At 49.6% G+C, this 23,065-nt stretch overlaps 1 long non-coding RNA gene across 1 annotated transcript; it reads right to left on the bottom strand.

The window, feature by feature from the left end:
• Window positions 1-1,362: 1,362 nt before the first annotated feature.
• LOC125098546 (uncharacterized) lies at window positions 1,363-22,433 on the bottom strand. Its single transcript, XR_007126862.1, has 3 exons — window positions 20,287-22,433; window positions 5,917-6,191; window positions 1,363-3,350 (listed from the first exon to the last, which is right to left on the bottom strand). It is a non-coding gene; the product is annotated as an uncharacterized LOC125098546 (long non-coding RNA).
• Between the last annotated feature and the right edge of the window lie 632 nt (window positions 22,434-23,065).

Raw genomic sequence — 23,065 nt, forward strand, 5'->3', positions numbered from 1 at the left:
GCTCAGCACTGTGTCCCCAGTGAAGGAGCCCCAGGCCCCTCATTGCCTTTCCCCCTGATGGTCAGCAGGGTTGAGCACAGACCTGGAGTCAGACTGCCTGGATCTGAGTCCTGACCCTACAACTTCAGGGCACAGGATGTTCTGCAAATCACTTATCCTCCCTGTGCCTCTTCCCCACCAGTGGAAAAGAGATTGTAAGAACACCGACCTCACAGAACTGGTGGGAGGAAACCAGTGAAATAATCCATGGAAAGCATTTAGCATGGCACCTGGCACATAGTAAGTGCTCAGTAAGTGTGAATTCTCTGCTAAGTTCTGTCAATATAAAAGTGCATACCTTCAAGAGAACTTCCTGCCACAAAACTAGATCGGTTTTCTCCTTTAGCATTCTTCTGCTTTGCCTTAAACGTGTTTCACCACCACCAAATTTCATGTCATACGCAGACCCAAAATGACCCATTTCAAGGGAGTGTCAAATCGCAGGAGTATTTTCGCAAAATGAAAGTGCCCGCCTGCACTGTGCTCCCTGTGTGGCCAGCAGGCCCAGAGCTCCTGGTCATCACACAGGAGCAGAGTTGGTAAAACGTGGATTATTTCTTGAGGAACTATAATAATCAGTCCTTTACACGAAGTGTCTGACTCTGGTGAATCCCAAACATCAAAATACAGACATCTACAGGCAGAATCTGTACATTAGGCTCTTCACAGCCTAGTGAAATTCAACACGGGATGCCCCACATTGGCTCATCTTGGGTTATAACATGACCAAAATGGAAACTGCTCATCTGTGTGTCGGTACTTGCTCTAGAAACATACACTTCTTCCAGACAGAGAGTAAGGAAAGTACTTTGCCTAAACTTCCCCTTCTATGGTTTAAAAATTCTTACTGTACTTTCGGGTCAGCTGTTGAGTCATCCAGTCACATTCTGAGTCCAACTCTTCCGTCCCTGAGGTCTGAAGGACCCAGCAGAGGAAGGAGGTCCTGAAGAACTCTGTATAGAGCTAAGCTAGTTAGAGTGGAGAAGAAAGACACAAATTTTGCTCTGAGGGATTAGGGATTTAAAAAGACCCATGGTCAAAAATAAGTAAAGGGACACCTGGGTGGCTCAGTCCATTAAGCAGCTGCCTGGGGCTCAGGTCATGATCCCAGAGTCCTGGAATGGAGTCCCAAGTCAGGCTCCCTGCTCAGCGGGAAACCTGCTTCTCCCTCTCCCTCTGTTGCTCCCCCTGCTTGTACGCTCTCCCTCTCTCTCTCTCTCTCTCTCTCTCTCTCACACACACACACACACACACACACAAATAAATAAATAAATAAAATCTTTTTAAAATAATAAAATAATTTTTAAAAAAAAATTTTTTTAAAGATGCATCTTCTGAGCCTTACCAGACTTGATGAAACTAATAAATCGAGAATCTGGCCCATAGGGGGCAGACCTGCACTGAGGACGGGATAAAATATCCCTGCTGGGCTGTGGTCTGGGAACAACACCCATAACACTGTTTTAAAATATGATCCATTTCCATTTTCCCTCAGTCGGCTTGCTGTTGTTAAGGATGTCCCGCAGTGGTGGAGGTCTATGTTTCTTCTCCCGCCAAAAATAGAAACCCTCCGTGGTCTGAACCACCTGTTTTTAGGAGAAAAGGAGAGGCACCAAACTCCAGATCCCTTTCACCAAGGACTCGAAACCACCCTCTCCGCGCAGAAGCACTTGTCATCTGGAGCTTAGGGTCCACCTCTGGAAAAAAATCGGCACAATTTCAATAACTCCCTTCCAAAAAAGGACTCCTTAAGTACTTCAGGGCACCTAAGTTGTCCTAAAGTTCAAGAGGAACCATGAAAGGACTCCTCACCTCCAACAGAAGATGGGCAATCAGGGTCCCAGGCTTGGCAGAGGCAATAGGGGAAGCCACAGGAGTCAGTGCGTTTGTGCTGACAGGCTTTCTGAGACGGGGAAACCCTATCTCCGTGACCTTAGAACATGACTACTCAGCACAAATATTCCCAGAATGCAGTGACTGGGCTTTATTTTTAATTTTATTTATTTAAAGGTACAGAAAACCACAAAAGGAAAAAATCATAACTCTCACTCTTTTGGTGCACTGAGACACACAATATATAAAAATGCAGAAATCCTTCCACTCTCCCAAGAGGTAAACACTGCTCATTTGGTCCCCATCTTTCTGGATGGGCAGATGAGACATTTACTGATTTTTTTTTTTTTCTTAACAACAAAAAAAAGATGGTGTCCTATTGGCAGCCTGGACAATCTCAAGCCCACCATCTGCAGAGGAAGGCTCAGAGGGACCAGCCATCTCCCCACAGGGCCTGCTGGCAAAGAAGGGCCAGCTAGGCCTCCAGGGGCTGCGCCTCACAGCCAGTCAGAAAAGGAAAGTTCCAGACACTGATCACAAAACTTCTAACGTCATCTAAATCATTACATTGAGCAAATTACTATATGAACACAAAAGTACAAGCCACGTAAGAGTACAGAATTTAATGGCATATATATTGTATGTAATATGTAATATATATATTGTATGGGTGTATGTGCATATTTTTTCCAGTGTATTATAAGCACTGTAGGTTCTATAAATTTTAACCCCACACTATTCTCTTACTTGTGAGCAGCGGCTGTGCTTGACCCATCATAAGAGCTGAAAGCCAGGAGCTGCCAGTTTTAAGGGACAGAAAGCCTTTCAGTCCTGTCCCTGTATCTCTGTGCCCATATTTATTGCTATCATATAAAAATCTAAACCTGAGCCCTTGGTGAATGTTCCCCCTGGGCTTCCTGCATCTCATCCCTTAACAGACCCTGTGCCCAAGGGTCCATATCCAGCATCCAGCCCCACACAATAGCCCGGATGCTCCACCATCACCCCACCTCAGGTCTGTGTTCTTCTGGTCATCCCCAAATGCTATCTGTGCCCCCTTCACTACCCTCTGGCCACAGAGACAACCAGAGCTACTACCATGACTGTGCTTCTAAGGTGAGAGCCTTCCCTGTTCTCTCAGGGGGAAGAGACAGCAGCCTCCCTAGGGTCAGGTTTTCAGCTCTGCAGGTGTCCACCGGCCATGAAGTAGTCCACTGCATCAGGAGGGCATGAGGGGGTCCGCCAGGGAGCCTCAGAAGTGCAGGGTGAGCGTGGCAGGAAGCGCGTCACAGCACAGTTATCTAAATCGTAACATGTTGGCTTGTCTGCTTAACCTGCATGAGCAACAGTGACATACAGGAAGGCACTGTGACTGTCCTTGCCAGATACTCCAAATCCCAAGCTCTCTTCAATGGTTAAGCTTGGCATGTCCTGAAGATACACGTATTGTTCCCTGATTATTGTAACCTGTGCCTTTTCTGGACAGGTTGCAAGGAGAGAAGACAGCATCTTAGAATGAGAACATTTGAACCAGAAAGAACATCAGATTAGACCATGAGTCCAGCCCCTTCATTTTACAGATAAGTCAACAGGCTCGGAAAGTTGAGAGGACATGCCTACAGACACATAAATAATTGTGTCAGGAACTTATTTAGGTGAAAGGAGTCCGAAATTATCAAGTCCCACCAGAGGCAGGTGAGCCCCTGGGAAAGAGTATCTTCAATGCCCTACCCTTCCCTTTGGCCTAATTCTCTTTACTCTCACCTTGTCAGATGTGTGACCTGCCCAGGCCAGACCTCTCCCGATGTTCCCCTCTTTCTACCACCCCCTCCCTCAACCAAGACAAACCACTCCTGGCAACACTATCATGGCCTCCCCGACTAAACCAGCTTCCCAAGTTGAAAAACAAGCTGATAAATAAATGCCCCCCAGCCCAGCTGTTAAAAGCTGATAATGGCTCCTAGTGGTGCTGCATTCATGTATATTCTTTTTTTTTTTTAACTTAATTTTTGAAAAGGCTCAATTCATAGGGCTCAAAATACAAACAATATAAAAATCCTCATTCCTCTACCTGCTTTTCATTGAACCAATTCCCATCCCAACTCCACAGGTAATCATTTTTATTAGTTTCTTGTATAACTTTTCAGAGTTTCTTTATATTCATATAAGTAAATACAGTTTCTTATATTCATATATGTATATATATACATATATATATGTATATATATATTCACAGAGAATTCTTAAGCATTCCCAGAACTGTAAGCCAAAGAAATCTTGACAGTAGAACTTCAGGCACTCTAAAAATCTCATTGGGCAACAGGTCTTTCCCAGAGCCACTTTTGGCAATGACTTGTAAGGGGCTGCTTTCCTATAGTCTGAGATCCATGCTCTAATGAAAATTAGTTCCAATGGGACTCTGTAACAGGATCATCACCCAGAAAGAACCACAACCCACTGCCTCCTTTTCAAGTCTGAAAGGACGAAGGGGTGGGGTTGGAGAATCTCTGAGATCCCTTTCTTCATGTCTTGATTCATTTATGTTAAACATTTCTATGGACCAGGCCCTGAACTAGGCCCTGGGGACACAGACATAGTCCCTGCAATCATGGAAAAGGGAAGACAACACAGATCAAGGTTATCATTTATATTATTCTAACTGCAACTGACAGCAAATCCAACCCAAACAGGTCTGTGTTTAAAAAAGAGAACTGAGGGCACCTGGGTGGCTCAGTGGGTTGAGCGTCTGCCTTCAGCTCAGGTCATGGTCCCAGGCTCCTGGAATCAAGCCCCATATAGGGCTCCTGGCTTCTCCCCATGCCTACCGCTCCCCCTGCTTATGCATGCACTCACGCTCTCTCTCACCCTGTCAATAAAATCTTTAAATAAATAAAAAATAAAAAGAGAATTGACTGGTTCCTATAAGAGCAGCCTGCAAGGATAGAATTGGCTTTAGGAACAGCTTGATTCAAAGCTTAAATGCCGTCACGAGGAGCCATCTCTTGCCTTCGCTCCCTCTTGGTTAGTTCAATTCTCAGGCAAGTCATGGTGACCCAGGCAACCTGCGGTTCAATCATTACCAACTTAGGCCATTAGAAGTGAATGAGTTAATGATCCCCAAAACTCAAACGAGTATTCAGGGATAGAGTGCCCTTAGCCCTGATTGGCTCATTTAGATCACCTGCCCATTCCTGGGCCCATCACTGAAGCCAATCAGTGGGCTTCAGCCCTGGGCCCATCACTGAGGGGGATGAACTATTGCTTAGTGTAGACTAGGTCACTGCTCCCCCAGGGGAGGGGTCAGCTTTACCCACAGCACAGAGGTTGAGAGCGAAGGAGGGATAACAGAAAGATACAGTAGCTATAATACAAAATAGGCTGCTGGGCCACAAAAATAGAGACTATCCACCCCATCCATGTAATTACAAGTGAGGAGAATATTTTGAAGGGGAACTACAAGGAGCCATGGGTCACCTGCCCCAGGGTGAGGCAGCTGGCCCCTGTTTCCTAAGGAAGGAGCAGGCATCCGCCAAGTGGAGGTTGTGGGTTCTTAATCATAAAAGGGCAAACTCACGGGAAAGCCCAGAGACAGGAGAGAGCAAGCCCTTTGGAGGAACTTAAAGATCGGCAGTATGACTGGAGCTCGGAGAGTGGGCCTAAGGAATGGCAGAGACCAAGGGAGTGTTGAATGTCACCTGTCACAGTAGCTGGGGACCCGGTGCTATGTGGGCATGAGGATCTAATCTGATTAGGCCCTTCCGTGCTTAAAACACAAAGTCGCCGGTTCAACATGGTCTTCAGTGCCCTGTCCACTCTCCAGCCTCCTGCCTCTCCCACCCTTGGCCTCTCCCTGCACTTCTGGCCACACAGCCCCAACTCAGATGAACATTGAGATGGGAAGGGGTCCATGTGCAGACACCAGCCAAAGAACTGTCCTCGGCACCTGCTAGCAGTAGGTAGCTGCAGGCAGGGGAGAAGCAGGCGCTCCAGGCAGCACCTGGCCTCCCCATACTTGCCACGGCTGCCTCGCCCCTAGACACTCACCATGTGAGCTGAGGCCAGGACAGGGGCTTTCACTGGGTCTGGGGTCAAGAACAAACATGGCAGGTGAGCAGTGACTTTTCAGGGCAAGGAGAGGGCAGCGCAGCAGGGGGCCACAGGCTCAGAAAGGAGGATTCCTGAGCTCTACCCCTGGGCTCTGAAAGCTGCTGTGAGAGGATCCAGACTCCAGCTTTGAACTCCTTGAGAAATTTTCCGTGACTTCTTTCAGGAGGAAGCCATGGGAAAGGCAACTTCTTCAGGGTCACAAATATGGGAAGCTGGAGAAAACAAGACAAGTGAGGGTCAGGATTGCATTTAGTGCCTAATACCTCTTACCTTAGGTTCTGCGCAGAATTTTCTCCCTGCTTCCTCTCTGGCTTTTGACCTTTCTGACTTATGTCTAAGCTACCCAGTTTAGATACGTGTTTTTAATTAAAAATTGCCCCCATCACTTTCTGGAAATAGATTAATAAATAAGTGAAAGAAAGATATTGGGAGAGTGGATTTGGGGTTTTGGGGTTTGTTTTTTTTTAAGTCCACAGAGCTGCCATAGGTGTAAAGTAATTTGCTAGATTAACTCCAGGGCCTCCCGTGTTTCAAAGCGTTTCCCTATCTTACATCTAGGCCGTCAAGGAGGAATCAGGGGCGCCACAGGTCAGCGGCCGGCTTGCCCTGCTCTGTCCGTTGCTCACCCCTGCACAGCACACAATTTCTTCCTGCCGCTGGACAAGTCCAGCTGCAGCTGCAAGCACACATCTGTGTTTAGCTAACAGACCCGCCAGGCTCACGCCAATTATCTCTTTTGTGTAAAGAGACCAAAAACGTGCATAAAGCCTCACGGGGGCCCCCATGTCCCGAATGCGGTTTCTGTGCAGTAATCGCCATCTGCGTTTTCTCATTCGTCAGCTAGAAAATTGCGTGCCTCCAGATCCGCTCTTAGAATCTGACCTTCTAGAGCAGCCCCTCCAACCCTCCGGTGGCAGACTCTTTGGCTACAACTCCAGACTCCTCCAGATGCACAGCAACTCCTTCAGATTTGTCCAATTTCCTAAATCTTAATTTTCTATTTCTTGACATTAGAACCACGTGAAGGCAGCACAGGGATTCTCATTGGCTGACAATGAGGCTGTCAGAAAACTAGGGAAGTCCTCTCGGCTGTGGGGAAGGGTCCTGTAGGGTCCAGACCCTGGCGATGCTGGGAGCCACCAACTGGGACACCTACCCTCTTCCCCAGCACCTGCCTGCCCATTTTGCCCTTTTCTCCAGAGTATCTCCAAGCACATTATGGAGATGGCCACCAGCTCTTTCAAGAAAGACTTGATCCTATGCGAATGCCTATGCACATGTTCCTAAAAGCCTGAGGGACTGACCCAGGCCTTCTCTTCCCCCCCCCCCCCCCAGACACTGGAGCAGAGCAGAGAGGGGATGGAAAGGATGGGCTCTGGGCCTTTCATCTGGTCCTTCCCAGAGCAGGTGCTCCTCCCTGCCGACTGGCCCGTGTTTACCAGCACCTGCTAAGCCTTTTCCCAACAGAGAAACTGAGTCTCAGCAAAGAACTCAACATCATCACCCCCCACATGGGGAAAGGTCAGGACTTGAAATAGTCCCCTTTCATGCTCTACCTCACACCACTTAAGGTCTCCTTGTAAACTAGCCCTGGGTCATTCACCTCCCACACCCAGGCAGCCTCCAAGGTGTTTTGCTGGATAAAAGCCCCTCCACTCCTGAGACAAAGATGCGCTCCTTACCCCTCTCTGAAGAAAGCAGCGGCTCCTGGACATCAAAGCAGCAGTGGCTGGACATCAGACATCTTCTCCTTCACTTCAGTAAGACTCGTCCGGTGACAGTGAGCAGCTTGCACGGAGTCAGGGAAAGCTGGAGGCAGCCAGGCTGGTTAGGAGAACAAGGCAGGGAACCCTGAGGGACGTGAAGAGGACGAGCCCTGAGCTGCCCATGTGTGGTGGTAACAGGACATCAGGAGTCAGCTCAGCTGGGGGTGGGGGGTGGGGGAACTGTTAGGAACGTGGACTCGCAGCCCCCATCACAGAACTGCTGTGTCAGAATCCATCCTGCAGATCCCTGGGCCATGAGAACATTCAAGAAGCCCTGATTTCCAGGTACCTCCAAGATGGATCAAATCAGAAGTGAGTCTCTAGTTCATTTCTTTCCCTCTCCCACAAGACCCCTGAGAATAAAACATTAGGTAGGAAGGTCTTGATGCAAAGTAAGAGAACACACCTTTTCTCACTTCATTCTGGTCAGGATCTCGGGAGATTGGTGATGCTCTCTCCCTTTGACAGAGGAAGGAGCTATTAAGGAACTGAGACCACTTGCTCAAGGCTACAGACTCCAAGAGCTGGGATCTCATCACTGGCTGAAACCTGCCTCTTGAAGCGGGAATTCTTTGCTTTGGGGGCTGCATCTAGAACAAAGCCCCAAGCCAAAAACACTCCCTCTGTAAATCCAGGCTGGAACTCCCTTCAGGAATCTGGGCTGAGGCTCCCTGGGGCCAGCCTGCAGGGGTGGGGGGCATGGGAGGGGCCCCAGCAGGGCAGAGCTTTGAGCTGCTCCCATGAAATAACTGGGCACAAAGTCCCGGCAGCCAGGCCCTGTTCGGGCCTGTCCTTCGGCCACAAGCTCCTTAGGAACAAAACAGAGCCCTCTGGGCCTGGACCTGACTCAGCAACTTCAGAGGCAGGCTGGGGACACATTACCCCAGATCTCCTTGCTGCTCCTGTGAGCTCACTTCTCTGGACGCTGCCATGCCTGAGGGTCACAGGGTTATAGACCCCACCCCGCCCTAAAGACTTCTCTCCAGAGATGCAATTTAGAGCCCCTGTCTCTGAACCCCAGGCCAGTGTCCCTCCTTCGTGTAAGCTGTCCTACTGCCCAAGGCAAAATCAAAGGCTCCAGGCTCCTACACGAGGCAGCACAAACAATTCTGCAAACTTGAGCCCAGTAACCACGCCGGATACTTTCACGTCCTTCATCTCCTTTTACCCTTAACCTGTGGAGACGGGTACTGTTCCTCCCCTTCCACAGCTGTGACAATGAAGCTAGTGGGTTGTGGAGCTAGGATTTAAATCTGGGTCCTAACTCCAGACCCAGTATTTAACCACCTAAGAGCCGCATCTCACGTACATTTAGTTGTGGAATTTAGCATATTATTTGATAATTATTTAATTGCAAGTGTGTGTGCCTTTTCCACTAGACCATACACCTCCAGGGGTCCCCATCTTATTCACAGCTTGTATCCCAGTGCTTAGCGTGCCCAGAACACCATCTGTGCTAAACACACTAGGCTGAACTAAATTATTCAGCAAACTTTTACCAAGGAAAATCCTTCGTGCCAGACCTGGTGCCAAGAACAAGAGGTACAAAGATGAAAGAGAGAAAACAAAGAAACAAACAAACAACCCCTGCATTAAACATACAGACATTGCAGCATAATTAGGGACTTGTAAGGATAGACGGATTAACAAAGTGTGGTGGAGAAACAAGGAGGGTGCCCAGGAGTCAGCCTGGAGAAAGGGGTTAAGGGTGACCACCACAGCTCATGCAGAACCTGAGTGAGATTGGACACAAGAAAGAAATTCACTACAATGGCTGGATCTTTCAGGGAGGAAAGAGCAAAAGCTGAACCATGAGGGTTTGAAAGAGCCCATTTCACAAGAGTCTTAGGGGAATAATAAACAGCCCTTGGAGGGAGTGGGCTTTCGAAGGGTCCCCCATAAATTGAATTCCTCCCACCCAAAACCACAGACCTCCCCCCTTCCCAGAGCAAAGTCCACCCCAGTCAACAAACACTGGGAAACAGGACCACATGCATCTTTCTGCAGGACAGGAAGAGCAAGATATCCGGCTGAAAGCGCTGTGTCTTTTCTCCCAGGTCAACAAATAGCCCACCCCTGCCCCAGGAGGGCAGAGGGAGGAACTTTTTCTTCTATACTCTTCCCTCTGGGGAGTCTGAAATTCCTTCCAGTCCAAAGAAACAGAAGACCTTGGGAATAACAGCCCCCACCCCAGCCCACCCCTCCACCCCCAGTGTTCAGAGCTGTCACGGGAAGTGCTACAGAGGGCGGTGCCCAAGACTGAACAGATGGACAGGTAGCCTGGGGCCACACACAGGCACACACAAGGTCCTGATGCTGTGCCGTGGGGAGAGCTCTACTCCTGAAGGTGATGGTGAGCCAGGAAGAATTGCGAGCAGGATGGTGACAGGACCAGGAAGGTCACCAGGAAGAGCTGTGGGGGTGAAGAGGGTGGGAGGGTAACCTGCAAGGGTCACCCCAGAACTCTGCCTGGGGCAGCAAAGATGGGAAAAAAAGAGGGAATTAAGAGGTGTTTGGGAGGTGACACACTGGACCAAATGATTAAGTGGGTGTGACAGAAAAAAGGAAAGAGGGAGTCAAGTTTCCCTCCAGGGTTCTGGCCAGCAGCTGGCTGGGTGATGGTATTGTTCTGGGGGCTGAGCGGAGGGAGAGGGATTGGCAGAGGAAGAAGAGCTCACTGTGGGACATGTTGGGTTTGGGGTCTTGAATATCAGAAGATGCCTAGGAGGTACGGATATCAGGAGGGAAAGCTAGCTTGGAGGGAGAGACTGGGAGTCAGCCAAGGAGGAGAAGGCACATTTCCCAGACAACAGGAGGCTGGTGTGGAAAATAGCATGACAGTGAGTCACCCAGGATGGTCTTTCTCTGCCTGGATCTCCTCCTGCTCCTCGGAAACTCCAGGGCCTCTCACACACATCCCAGGGAAATCTGGGGGCCCTGGGTTTGTGTGGCGGGGGGTAACTTGCATGAACTTACTTCATGAACTAGGCCTGTGCTGCCACTTGGTACCCATGGTTTTTCCTTGGGTTCTGCTTACTGTGGGCCCCCTGGGCTCAGCCATGACTAGGGCCCTCCAATAGCCACGACACTAGCCCTGACCCACACTGCCAGTGCCCACCATCAAGGGCACTCCTGTCTGCATTGAAAAGAACACATGTGCAACAAGTAAATGAAGTCTGACCACAATGAGAAGTAGTTTCTCTGAAAACCAACGGGAACCAACTATATCCTAGTCCCTTAGCAGGCCAAGCCCCGCACAGGTCAGGACTAACCCACTCAGCCCACACTGTTGCCCACACCAAAACCACCACCTCCATGACCAGGAAGGTTTCTAGCATCCCCACACCCTGACCCCAGTCCAAGCTTGCCTTCCTTCCTACCCCAGGATTAGCATCTTTCCACAATGACTGATGTTGGAACCATCAATTTGCTTTGGAGGGGGAACCTAACCCCATCCATGTGGTACGGTCTGAAGGCATAGCATAGGCATAGGCAGTAATCAGTACCCAGGGTCTGGATCATTCATTCTTAAATAATATCATCTCTGGGTCCACCATTAGCAAATTCTGTTGGCAGTACTCTCAAAATCCAGGCAAATTCTAAACACTTACCACCTCCATTGTTCCCAGCCCAGACCCAGCCACCATCGTATCTTGCCTGGATTAGTGCAACAGCCTCCTACCTGGTCTTCCTGTTTCTGCCGTTTAGCCTGTTCTTAACACGGCAGTCTGAGCGAACCTTTACAATCTACCAGACCATGTCATCACTCTGCTCAAAACCCTCCCCTGTCCTCCCACCTCAGAACAAAACCCAAGTCTTTACCAAGCCCTGAGCTATCAGCCCTAACACACATGCACACACGTGCACACACACTCACACACCCTCAGGATGCAATGACCTTATCTCTAGGCTGCTGTTCCTTAATCACTGGGCTCCCTTCAATCCTCAAGTGAAGGACCTTTTCTGTCCTCTCAGGACTTTTGCACTTGCTGTTCCCTCCACCTGGAGCACTCTCCCTTGCACAGGGCCATGCATCCCCCCTTCGATCTCGCCACACCGCCCTAGTGATCATGCCTCCTCAAATGTCAACAGCCACGCACACTCACACACACACACTTCCCATCCCTTTACCCATGTAATTTTTCTCCTTTGCATTTCTCACACGCATCTTCCTTATTTTGCTGTTTATGCCTGTTTCCATGAAGACAGGATTTGGTCTTTTTCCTTCCCTGCTGACCCCCACCTCCCAGTGCTAGAAGAGTGCTTGTGGATGGGTATTGGATTAACTCCGTGATCCCTCTGTTGATCTGCAATGGAGGGAACTGAAACAATAGCCGTGTTCTTCTCCAGGAGACATCTAGTCCACTGATAAACACACGGGAGCTGATCCCATTCAGTGGGCCCCCAGACATGCCCAAACATGCCTGAGAACTGGGGAACTTTGTTTGGTTCAAACCAGAGTCCTGCTGGAATGTAGGAAGCAGTCAAAACCTGGGTATGAAAGAGATCCCTGGGTGTTACAGGATTTTTTTTTCCTTTCAGTGCCCTCAGTTCTTGGTCATGGCGCTTGGAAGAATGAAGAGGTAGACCAGACAGAGCAGTGAGCAGCAAGGTAAAGTTTATTGAGCGATAGTACAAAGCCCCCCAAAGAGGGAGGGGACCCAAGGAGGTGGACCTGAGAGGGTTGCCAGGGGAGTTTGTATAGGGGTTTGTATGGGCTCCCTCGTGGGCTGTTTTAATCTGATTAACCCTCCACATACCTGTCACCCAATGAGGTTTTTGTCATTTACCTATCAGGCAGGAAAGGTGGTATAAAAATCCTTTCTGGGTGGTTTCTCAGGGTGGGGACCCCTCATCCCTGCCTGCCTTTCTTCCAACTATTTTTCCCCACAGGGATATGGCCCCTGAGCAGAGCAGTGGGGCTGAGGAGCGCTGGGAAAATCCAACGTTCTCAACACGCTGTCAAGTGACAAAAATAAAAACAATAGGTAAGGAGCTTGATGTGCTTTGTTCAAGGGAAAACAACCCCTGGCTTGGGGAACACTGTGCCTCTCAGGCACTGGAGAACTCTCCCGAGGGAGCTTGTGTTCTTAGAGCAACAACTGGGGAACAGGGCGGGACTGGCTGGAAGGTCACGGCCTTCCTTATAAGGCCAGCAGGTCCTGTTTTCTAGGGAAAGGTAAATGAAAGCTGAGTTTGCATGTTACATTTCCTTGACAGGGAGGCACTTCTGTCAGTTCAGCGGATATAGACTTGTGAGGTGGCCCAGGCCGCGGGGGCAGCCTCCATTTCCTGGGATGGATGAATTACCGGTATCAAGGCCCCAAGAAAAAGGAGCTGGCACAGGAGACCATGGAGGGGTGACGAGAGAAAGGGTGGCCAAGAGGACAGAGAATTTCCAAGGAGGGAGGGAGTGGCTGATAGTGAGTCCTGCCCCAGGGCAGCCACCAAGGACAGGCCCGAAAAAGCCTTATCAGTGGGCACCTTGGCCCAGTTTCCAGGAGGAATAGTAAGAGCAGGAGCCAGACAGGAAACTGCAGAAGTCCAAAAGGGAGAAGTGGAGAAAGGGAGGGTAGGCAACTTTTCCACAAACCAGGCTGTGGAAGGATCTCTATAGAGATCAGTAGAGTGAGATACACGAGGGCTTTTTCAGTTTGGAAGACAGCCTCATATTTCTGTACAAGGAGGAAGAAGCCAAGGAAGACAAAGAAATTGAAGGTACAGGAAATGGAGCGGCTACTCAAAGGAAGATGAGAGGTGGAGCTACCTATAGCTGGTTGGGCTCAGTGAGGAGACCCCTCCCCGTTGGCGATGGGGGCAGAAGGAAAAGGTTGGATTGAAGAAGCTTGCAGGTGTGGGGAGAGGGAAGGAAATGGAGGAGACCATACCTGAGGACCCCTTTTCTGAAAGATCAGAAGCAGGAGCATACCTGGATAGCTCAGTCAGTTAAGCATTCAACTCTTGATTTTGGCACAGGTCATGATCTCAGGGTTGTGAGATCAAGCCCCGCACTGGGCTCCACACTCAGCTGGAAGTCTGCTTCAGATTCTCTTTCTCCCTCTCCCTCTGCCCCTACCAACCCTCCAAACTCTCAAATAAATAAAATCTTAAAAAAAAAATAAAAGAGAAGAAGCAGGGTCATTACTGGGGGGCAGGGTGGGCTTAAGGGAGTCATCAGGGTTTGAAATCTCTGCAAAGGAAATTCAAAGCCCATGGAAAAGGCTTTGAAAGCAGTGTGTGGAGGCAGCTGCCATTGGACACCACGAGTCTGGACTGTGTGGTGTCCATAGGGGCAGGCTCTGCAGACAGGGCTGGGTTCGTCAGGGAGGGAGGGAGCTGGGATTGTGGGCAGAAGAAAGGCAGAACACCATGTGGCCCTGAGAGGTAAACTGAGGATGTTAAATGCAGAGTCAGAGAACTCAAGATCCTGACGAGGTCCCAGAATAGAATCGGTGGGAGGGAGGAGGGAGCTGGAAGGATAAGGGTAGTGGTCAGAGGACACCACACCCTTCACCAAGGTAGACCCACGAGCCCCATGCTGTGGCCGCCAGGATGGGAGGCTGGAGGGAGGTCACGACTGTTGGCCTGGGAAGGTCACAGAGTGGGTCAGGGGTGCTGAGGACTCCCCAAATGATGCAAGCATTAAAGCCCTCAGAGCTTGTGAAGAAGAACCAAGCTGTAGATGGACGGCACAACAAGGTTAGCAGGGAAGGACCTGGAAGGGACAGAAAGTTGCTGTCAAACACACACCCACCCCTTCTTCCTGAACAATAAGGACTGATTTTTTAGCTGGAATCACTGTCACCCAGACTGTTTAAACACATTACCCAGCCTAACTGGCAGCTCAGGGTGGCCATGGGCCTGCTCTCTGGTACTTCTGGAAGCCTTCTCATCTCCTTCGCACTACGGCCAACCTGGAAATCTCGTGGAATGACAGAAGCTTGAGCTGCATCTTGGGCTGTGAGGATGAGGGTCCCAACCTAGCAATGGCAGACCAGTGAGCAGAAGGAAGCCTGGGTCCCTGAGGACCTCACAAAGCCAACTCATTTGCCCTGGACTGTCTACCTCTGAGACTTCTTTGACTTAAAAAAATAAAAATCTTGTGTGGCTGAGACACGGTTACTTTAGGTTTTCTGTCAGTAGAGGAACTAAGCCTCCACATTACAGATGGTGTAGGAGGATGGCACAGATTTCAAAGGAAGGTGAGCACGTAATTGCCTGTCAACAGCAAGAAGCTACAAGAACGTCAACAGTGGCTTCTAGGCCCAAGGTAAATTGGAGGTGTAAGAACAAAGCGCCCCCACTCACATGGGCTCTAGGCAGTTGTGCTCCTCAGCTGAAGGGAGGAGGAGGAGGAGGGAGGTTCTGCAAAGAGCTTGAAGCCATGGGGGAGGGTGTCGGTACCGGAAGTGTTTCTAAAAGTCAGACCTGAAAGCCTTGAGAAGGGGGAGCTCAGCCGTGAGAAGACGAGCTGGGAGTCTGCAGGTCAGAGCATCCTATGCTAGACCACAGGAGGGGTCAGTACTCAGGACAGAGGTCAACGATGAGAGTCAGGGGTCTTGCATTGTTCAATCGAGTTTAGCCAATGTCCTGCTGAACTTGTGAGGTTTGGGGAGACAAAGGTTCCCTGCAGCAGCTGCCTCCTGATGGCAGAGGTGGGCAGCAAGGCAGCCCGGGTTTGGGAGGGTGGGGCAGGGCGGCTGCAGGCAGGGCCAGTCCAGCCTTGAGGACAGGGTAGGAAGAGGAGGACCCCCTCCCCTCACCACCTGGCCACAGCAGAGAGGTCCTAAGGGTGGGCCATCATTTTTTCGGGCTCATTTCCCGCTTTGTCTTCTTGAGTATTTCAACTGTGTGTTTCCAACCGAATTTCCGTATTAAATTCAGAGGACTCTAATCTCTATTTTTGAAGGGCAGACCAATAAACCATTGAAAGTATAAGTCCTGGGCAAGTGTGGGGTTTTTAAGAGGACCATTTAACAGGCAGCAGACTGCCAGGACTCGAAAGGAAGCCAGCACAAAACTAGATGGAGGGAGAGCCGCTCAGGAATGGTGGCAGGATAGGGATTTGGGGTGGTTACTACAAAGGGGCAGCTCTGGGTCCAAGACCCTTGCTAAGTGAAACAAGGGCAGCACATGAAAACAGAAGCAGTGTTCCTGATGGGAACTTTGCAGGAAGCTAGCAGAAGCAGTGTCACCTTAGCCAGATTTACAAGGGCTGACGCAGGACCGAGTCCAGAAGCCAGTTACAGGAACTTGGCACTGGGTTAGGTGGGTTAACAATCAAGAATTCTTGCTATTGACATGCGCTCTGGAGTTGAAGAGCTGCCCGGCCCCACCCCGCCCCACCCAGGCGAGACGTGGGCAGAGGGCTTGGAGTGGGGCGGGGCTGGACTTGATCCTGGTCTCCCGCTGTGGGGAGAGGAGGCTAACAAAGGTCAAGGATTGGCCACGGCCTAAGGAGTCCTGTGGGGTTCTGCAGCCACGGCCACTGGCCTGAAACTTATATTCTTCTTCCCTGAATTAACCCCAGATGGAGGAATTTAGCCACGCTGTGTCAGTAACAGCTACTCAAGTCATGGGTGCGGCGCCTGCAAGGAGTGAACAGCCTTGATCTTGTAGTCCTCCGACTCTGGAGATAGGTTCTCATTAGAATCACCTGGTGTGCTCTAACCAAAACCCCCCCCAAAAAAAAAAAAAAAAAGCCTGATGCTCAGGCCACACCCCAAATCAATAAAATTAGAAGCTGTGGGGGCAGGAACCAGGCACCAGTGGGTTATAAAGCTCTCCAGATGTTTCCCATGTGCAACCAAAGTTAGAACCTGAGGTTGAGCTGTGGCCAGCCACTTAGCGGCTGAGTGACTCCGGGCAATTTCCGGAACCCGTGCTTCAGTCTTCTCCGGCATGAAATGCAGCTCCTGCTACCTTATAGGGTTCAACGACTGGCCTGTAGTCAACTCTTCACTGAGTGCTGCTAGTAGCACGAGGAGTTAGGATTCAGCTTGTAAACCCAAACCTGAAAAACCATGGTTAGCCTCTCTAGCTGTTTCGGGATTTTTCAAATCTCACTCTCTTAAATAGTGGCATGGTTTGTGGGGGTGGGCGTGGGTCTGGTTCTGGGATGCTGGTGGATGACACAGGCTCTATTTCTAAACAGGATAGGATGGGAGAGAAAAACCAAGCCTCACATAGGCTGGTCAGTAGGTCTTAAAATGAGAAACCACCTTTCCAGGAAATCATCTACTTCTCAGTATTTAATTATTTGTTGAGGTGGGGGAGGGGCGGTGAGAGGGCAGCAGTTTTATTGAGGGATAATTCACGTGCCACATAATCCGCCCATCATATTCTCGTGTTTGTTGTTTTGTTCTCATAAACCATTTTCTGGGCCTTGTTCGATCCTTGTCATATCTGGTGGTTCCTGGCCTGGTCTATTAATCCAGCACTGGTTCATCCCAAACTTCAACATGTCTGCTGAGGACAGTCCCTCAAAATGGGACTAGATGAGCATGAAAAGTTCAAAATACTATTTCCAAGCTCCTGTTAGAGAAGTCACATAGAAAAGCTACCATACCAGCAGCGTGGGGTTCAGCAGGCAAAGCTGTCCTCTTGACAGCCCACCTCGGGGAGGAGACAAACAGGAGAGTCTAGACTGGGGAGAGTGTTCCTTAGAAAGAGGTGGGTGTGGGGTGCTCTGATGGATTGGGGGCCAGCAGCGCAGTTTGTCAATAATTCACCCAAGGCAGAACAAAAGAGCCAGAAGTTTTCTGAATACACGGCCAGGGAGCAGCGGGCAGGACAGCAAAGGAGAGATTGTTGGCCACGAGGCAGTGCTGAGGGTCCATCCTGAGGGAGTATAGGGACCTATGGAATTTTCCCTTTTTTGGTAAACTTAGGATTACCAGTCATAAGTGGCCCATCGGTTAGTTAGGGCCTATGGCTATTTTGAAGTCAGTCAGTCAGTGAGACTGTTTGCATTCAGCTCAGTGGTCACTGTGGTCTCTTTTGTCCTGCTCTGGTTTCTATTGCTCAAGCCTGTTGCCTAAAAGTGCCTTCTACAATGGGGAGGCAGGGAGCCAGAGCCTTTGCCTATCCTGACTCCTGGCTCACTGAGGTTGGCTAAGAGCCCCTTTCCCTCTTGCACCATTAGTAGGTCAGGTTCTAGCATTTTCTAGGCATTAAGCACACAGGTGTTAGCCCTCCCAGAATTCCCCAGGAGGAAACGGTCGGTGAAGCTGTAACCATCCTGTAAAGTGACAGAGGCGGAGACTGTTGGGTTTTAGGACAGGACCCTCCATTCAGGGCTGAGACCCAAATTCTCCCCAGCTATCCATGAGAATATCCCTTCTTCATCCTTTTGTTTTGAAAATTAGAGGTAATATTTCTCTGAGCACAGTCTCTGTGCCCAAATTCAACGATTTAACCAGTTCTTTTTTCTACCATTGTCTTAGGTAGTTTCCGCAAGTGTGTTTGAGTGTGCACGGGTTTGCACAAACACATACGTGCACTGACTAAGGTTTTCTGCTTTGTAACCTCCAGACAACTCTTCCCTCTCCCTGCCATGAGCACTTTCCAGAGTCCTCTTTGCGGGGAAAGACAATCACAAAGAAGTGTGGTTAGTCAAGGAAGAGGCTTCTGACTAGTCAGATGACACCAAAAGTTCTCTCTGCTACAGAAGGTCAAACTTGCTTTCAACCAGAGCTTCCCTAACTTCTCTGAAGAAGCCCCTGTTTAAAAATGCAAATTCTAGAACCCATCCCCAATGCCTTGAAGCAAGATTTCCTGGAGCAATCAAGCAATCAGGAAAGATCAGGAAAGATTTTCAACAAGTGCCTTCACTTGACACTTATTGTAGGAAAGCTTACTTACTCTATTTATCTATCTATCATCTATCTATCTGTTTTTTAAGCTGGGTTTCATGCCCAGCGAGGAGCCCAACTAAGGGCTAACTCTAACTCACAACCCTGAAATCAAGACCTGAGCTCAGATCAAGAGTCAGACCATTAACCAACAGGCTGAGGCACCCAGGTGCCCCTCTTTTTCTTTTCCTTTTTTTTTTTTTTAAATGCAGATGCCTCCTCACTAGAGATTACAGTTCAACAGAGTGGGCCTGGCAGGGTTAAGGTTAGACCATTCTTGAACACAGCGGATCTGATGTGCCGTATATTGAGAATCATTGCTTACCCTCAGGCATCTCTGACACTATTTTCAGCAATTTTTTTTTTAAAGATTTTTTTATTTATTTGTCAGAGAGAGAGTGAGAGAGAGCGAGCACAGGCAGACAGAATGGCAGGCAGAGGCAGAGGGAGAAGCAGGCTCCCCGCCGAGCAAGGAGCCCGATGTGGGACTCGATCCCAGGACGCTGGGATCATGACCTGAGCCAAAGGCAGCTGCTTAACCAACTGAGCCACCCAGGCGTCCCTATTTTCAGCAATTTGATCAGTAGCTCCTAAACAGCTAAGTTTCACCTGGGCTCTGTAATGATTATTTCAATCAAGTTTTCTCTCCCAGATAAGATATGAGTTACTTTTCTTCATCACCACTATTTAAAAACAAACACAAACAAAAACTCTGCTTTATTAAACTCTACAGTGTTACCAGGGTGAGGCACATTACGTACACACCCTCATTAGTCCTCTCAACAGCCCTTTGAGGTTTGTTCTATTGGTAGCCCCACTTTACAGATGCGCAAACTGAGATAGAAGTGAACCCACTTGCTTAAGACCACCCAGGTAATAAGTAGCAAAAAGCCTTTCTCCCTGGATCCCAGGCTAGCCGCTAAGTGCTACACCCCTTTGCAGGGCCTGCCCAGACTGGCCCACAGTTCAGGGCTATTCTGAACCAAGGAGCCTCCATATCTCACGACCAGTTTCCGGAGGAGAGAATGGAACTCCAGACAAAGGCCCACATGCCTGCTTTCTATCAGTCCATCGACTGTGGGCTGCATTGGAAGTACCTTTAGGTCAATAATTTCCAGGTGATGGTGCAGCAGAGTAATCTGGGAAGAGGGTTAAAAAGGCAGATACCTAAGGGGCAGTGAGTGTCTCAGTCAGTTAAGCGTCTGCCTTTGGCTCAGGTCATGATCCCTATCCTGTGTTGGGATCCCTGCTCAGTGGGGAGCCTGCTTCTCCCTCTGCCTCTCCCCCTGCTCATGCTTTCTCTCTCTCTCTCTCTCAAATAAATAAATAAATAAATAAATAAATAAATAAATAAATAAATAAAATGTTTTAAAAATGCAGATACTGAAGATCTTTAAGTCCTATCCTTAGAGATTCCAACCCTTAATGTCTGGGATACAGCTCAGGAATCTGCATTTTTGTAACTATAGTCAGTGATTCTGATGAAAGTAATGCTTCATCAATATGCTGAAAAAAGGGAGGAGGAAGAAGAGAAAGGAAAGAAGGAGGGAGAGAAGGGAGGAAGGGAGGAGGAAGGAAGGAAAGTACCCTGAGTGAGCAATCAGCCCTTGACAGAAGGGTAAGAGATGCCCGCCATGATGCGTAAGGAAGCCTCTATCCTTAACGAGGTCTTGTCTCTTTCTCCATACCTGGATAAATTTCTCCTCCTCCTTCAAGACCCAGCTCCCAGGTCACACCTCCTCTGTGCTCTCTCCATGGCTCCTTTCCAAGTTAAGGAGGCCTCCTTGGGAAGGCCCTTAAATCTAGGCACTGGTGCATTTTATTTATCACGTGGTTTTCACTGCTGAATGCTCGGTGGGTGACTTATTCATCTCATGGGGGTAAGCCACGACTGACTGCTGGGCTGCCGTGTGCAGGTCCACAGCTGGGCAGCCAGCGAGCTGGAGGACGCCCAGCTGTTGAATAGAGTCTAGGTGGGCCTGAGCAGATGTTCAAACACTGACGAGAGCTGTTAATGCTGCAGAGGCGAGACCTCACATCCCCACGCCCCCCACGCCCCCCACACCCCACACAGGCAAAGACGCCCAGCCCCTTGAGAACCGTGGTCCCGCCAGACCCTTTCCCGAACTGCCAGGGCGTCACCCAGGGGTAGGCACCAAACCAAGGATGCCGATGAGTTTCACGGGGCTTGCCAGCTCCAGTCAGGGGTTTGCAGCTGGTCGGAATGGGGCAGGGTCTGCTTCCACCGGCTTCCATGGGAAAGAATGCTGAGTGATTACTGATGCCTGCCTCAGGCATAGGAGGCTCTTGCCTGCCCTGTGTTTGAGACCGAATTGCTTTCCTGGGGCTATGACAACAAATTACCACAAACTGGGTGGCTTACAACAATAGGAATTTATTCTCTCACAGTTCTGGAAGCCAGAAATCTGAATTAGTCTTCCTGGGTCAAAATCGAGATGTCCATAGGGCTGCGCTCCTTCCAAATGCTCTTGGGCGCGAGCTTGCGGCAGACCTCCATTCTCTGCCTCCAGCTTCCCAGGGACCTCTTCGCGTGTGTTAGATCCCCCTCCCCTTTCTTTTATGAGGACACCAATTCGTGGATTTAGCACTCACCCCGAATCCAGGATGATCTCATCTCACACTCAAGTAAGGTCATTACATCAGCAAAGACCCCTTTTCCAAAGAAGGACCATTTACAGGTACCAGGGGTTAGGACTTGAACATATTTATGGGGGATGGGGGATGCAATTCAACCCACTACCTCAGCCTCCTGCTAAATAAATGTGGGTGATTAAGTGCCCCCTCCCACTTTGCCCCCCACCCCTCACCCCCTTTGTGCAAACCTTTTTAAACCTCATGCTAGGGAACGTCTCCTCTCACCAGAGACAGGCCTGCCCTGGGGTCCGTTTTGGCTCATTGCAGACCTCACCTCCAGCCACTTGGATGGCAGGAGATGTGGAGGCCTGAGAGGCAGTTAAGCCTCCTGCTCCAGCAAGGATAATAAAAAGAGAGCCAAACCCTTTGCAAAGGTTACCAGATCACTGGGTTGAGTGAGTCTTCCTCATGACGTGCCCAATACAGAATTCAGTACCTGAACAAGAGTCAAGGCCGTGGTCAGGTTGACCTCAGCCCACCTACTCGTGCAACCCCCTGTGGGTACCACATCCTACCCCAATATGAGCACCTTCTGCTCCAAGTTCACCCACAGCATGAAAAGCAGTTGTGATAAAGACCAGGCTGCAAAAGACCTGCTCCAGATCCCCCCTCTGCTACCTTCTGTGCTGTCTGACCTTGAGCAAGCTCATTGCTCTTCCCGGCACCTCCCCGTAAAATTGGACTGCTCCCCGTACCTACATCCTTTCTTCAGCTTGGCCCGGGAGCGGGAAACAAATTCTTCCTTGCAGGCTTCTGCAGAGGGCTAACAGAGTCACTGCAGAGGTTCTGGGACCACAGCAGACATCCCCTAAGCTTTTTTTAATTGAGTGAAAGCTGACGACACAGCAGGTGCGTCCTTCAGTGTTCACCAGGTTTAAACACACTCCTGTCTTCAACCAGCATCACCACACTAGTACGTCCTCTACCTCCAACTTCCTCCTGCGTCTCAGACTGCCTACCCTTATCTCAAAGTTGCCAGGGTCAAACTCCACACCGTCCACTTCCTACCTGCTCCTCCTCCTGTAATGTCATCTGTGGGAGCGGCCACCCCCATCCAAACATCTACAGGCACCACTCCTTTTCTCCAAACCAGTCACCAAATGCAAGAGGTGCTTCTTTCTTAATATCCTCCAGATCTCTCTTGGCCTCCCTCGTCTGCACACACTGAAAACCACAGAATGTCCCACCTGAAATAATGCAACAGCTTCCCTTCTCAGTCTCTTCCTTTCCCAATTTGTGCTGACAAGGCTGCTGTTTCTCAGACACAGATCCGATCACGTGCAAGACTGCACAGAGCCTTTGGGCCTGAAACCCACCTGCTTGGCGTGGCTGCAAAGCCCTTGTGGACACCCCCAGCTGCTTCCCCAGCCCAATGCCCCTGGTCCCCTGAGCCAGAGCCCCGTGGAGATACCAGAAGTTCTCCAACCACCCCTGCCCCACCCGTTCTCATTTCTCCAAGCCTTTGCATAAGCTGTTCCCTTCACCGGGAACATTCTTTTATTCATTCCTCAAGTTGTTAACCCTTATTCAGTCCGAGATCAGCCCCTTCTGAGGCCCCTTCACCATTCTCTCTTAAGTTCCCATACGGTCTTGTCCTATGTCTCTTGCAACATTTGTGGATTATATCATAAATACTTATTAAATCATACATAATAAATACATAAATACAGATTAAATCATAAATAATTATTTATCTATCTATGCCACACGCCACACAGCCCTGCACTCTGCCCCAGACTGTGAGCTCCCTGATATTTGGGACTGTGTCTCTTCTCTGTATTTCCAGCACCTGGCACTGTACCTGCCAATAGC

Source organism: Lutra lutra, chromosome 4, assembly GCF_902655055.1.
Source record: "Lutra lutra chromosome 4, mLutLut1.2, whole genome shotgun sequence".
NCBI classification, from domain to species: Eukaryota; Metazoa; Chordata; class Mammalia; order Carnivora; family Mustelidae; genus Lutra; species Lutra lutra.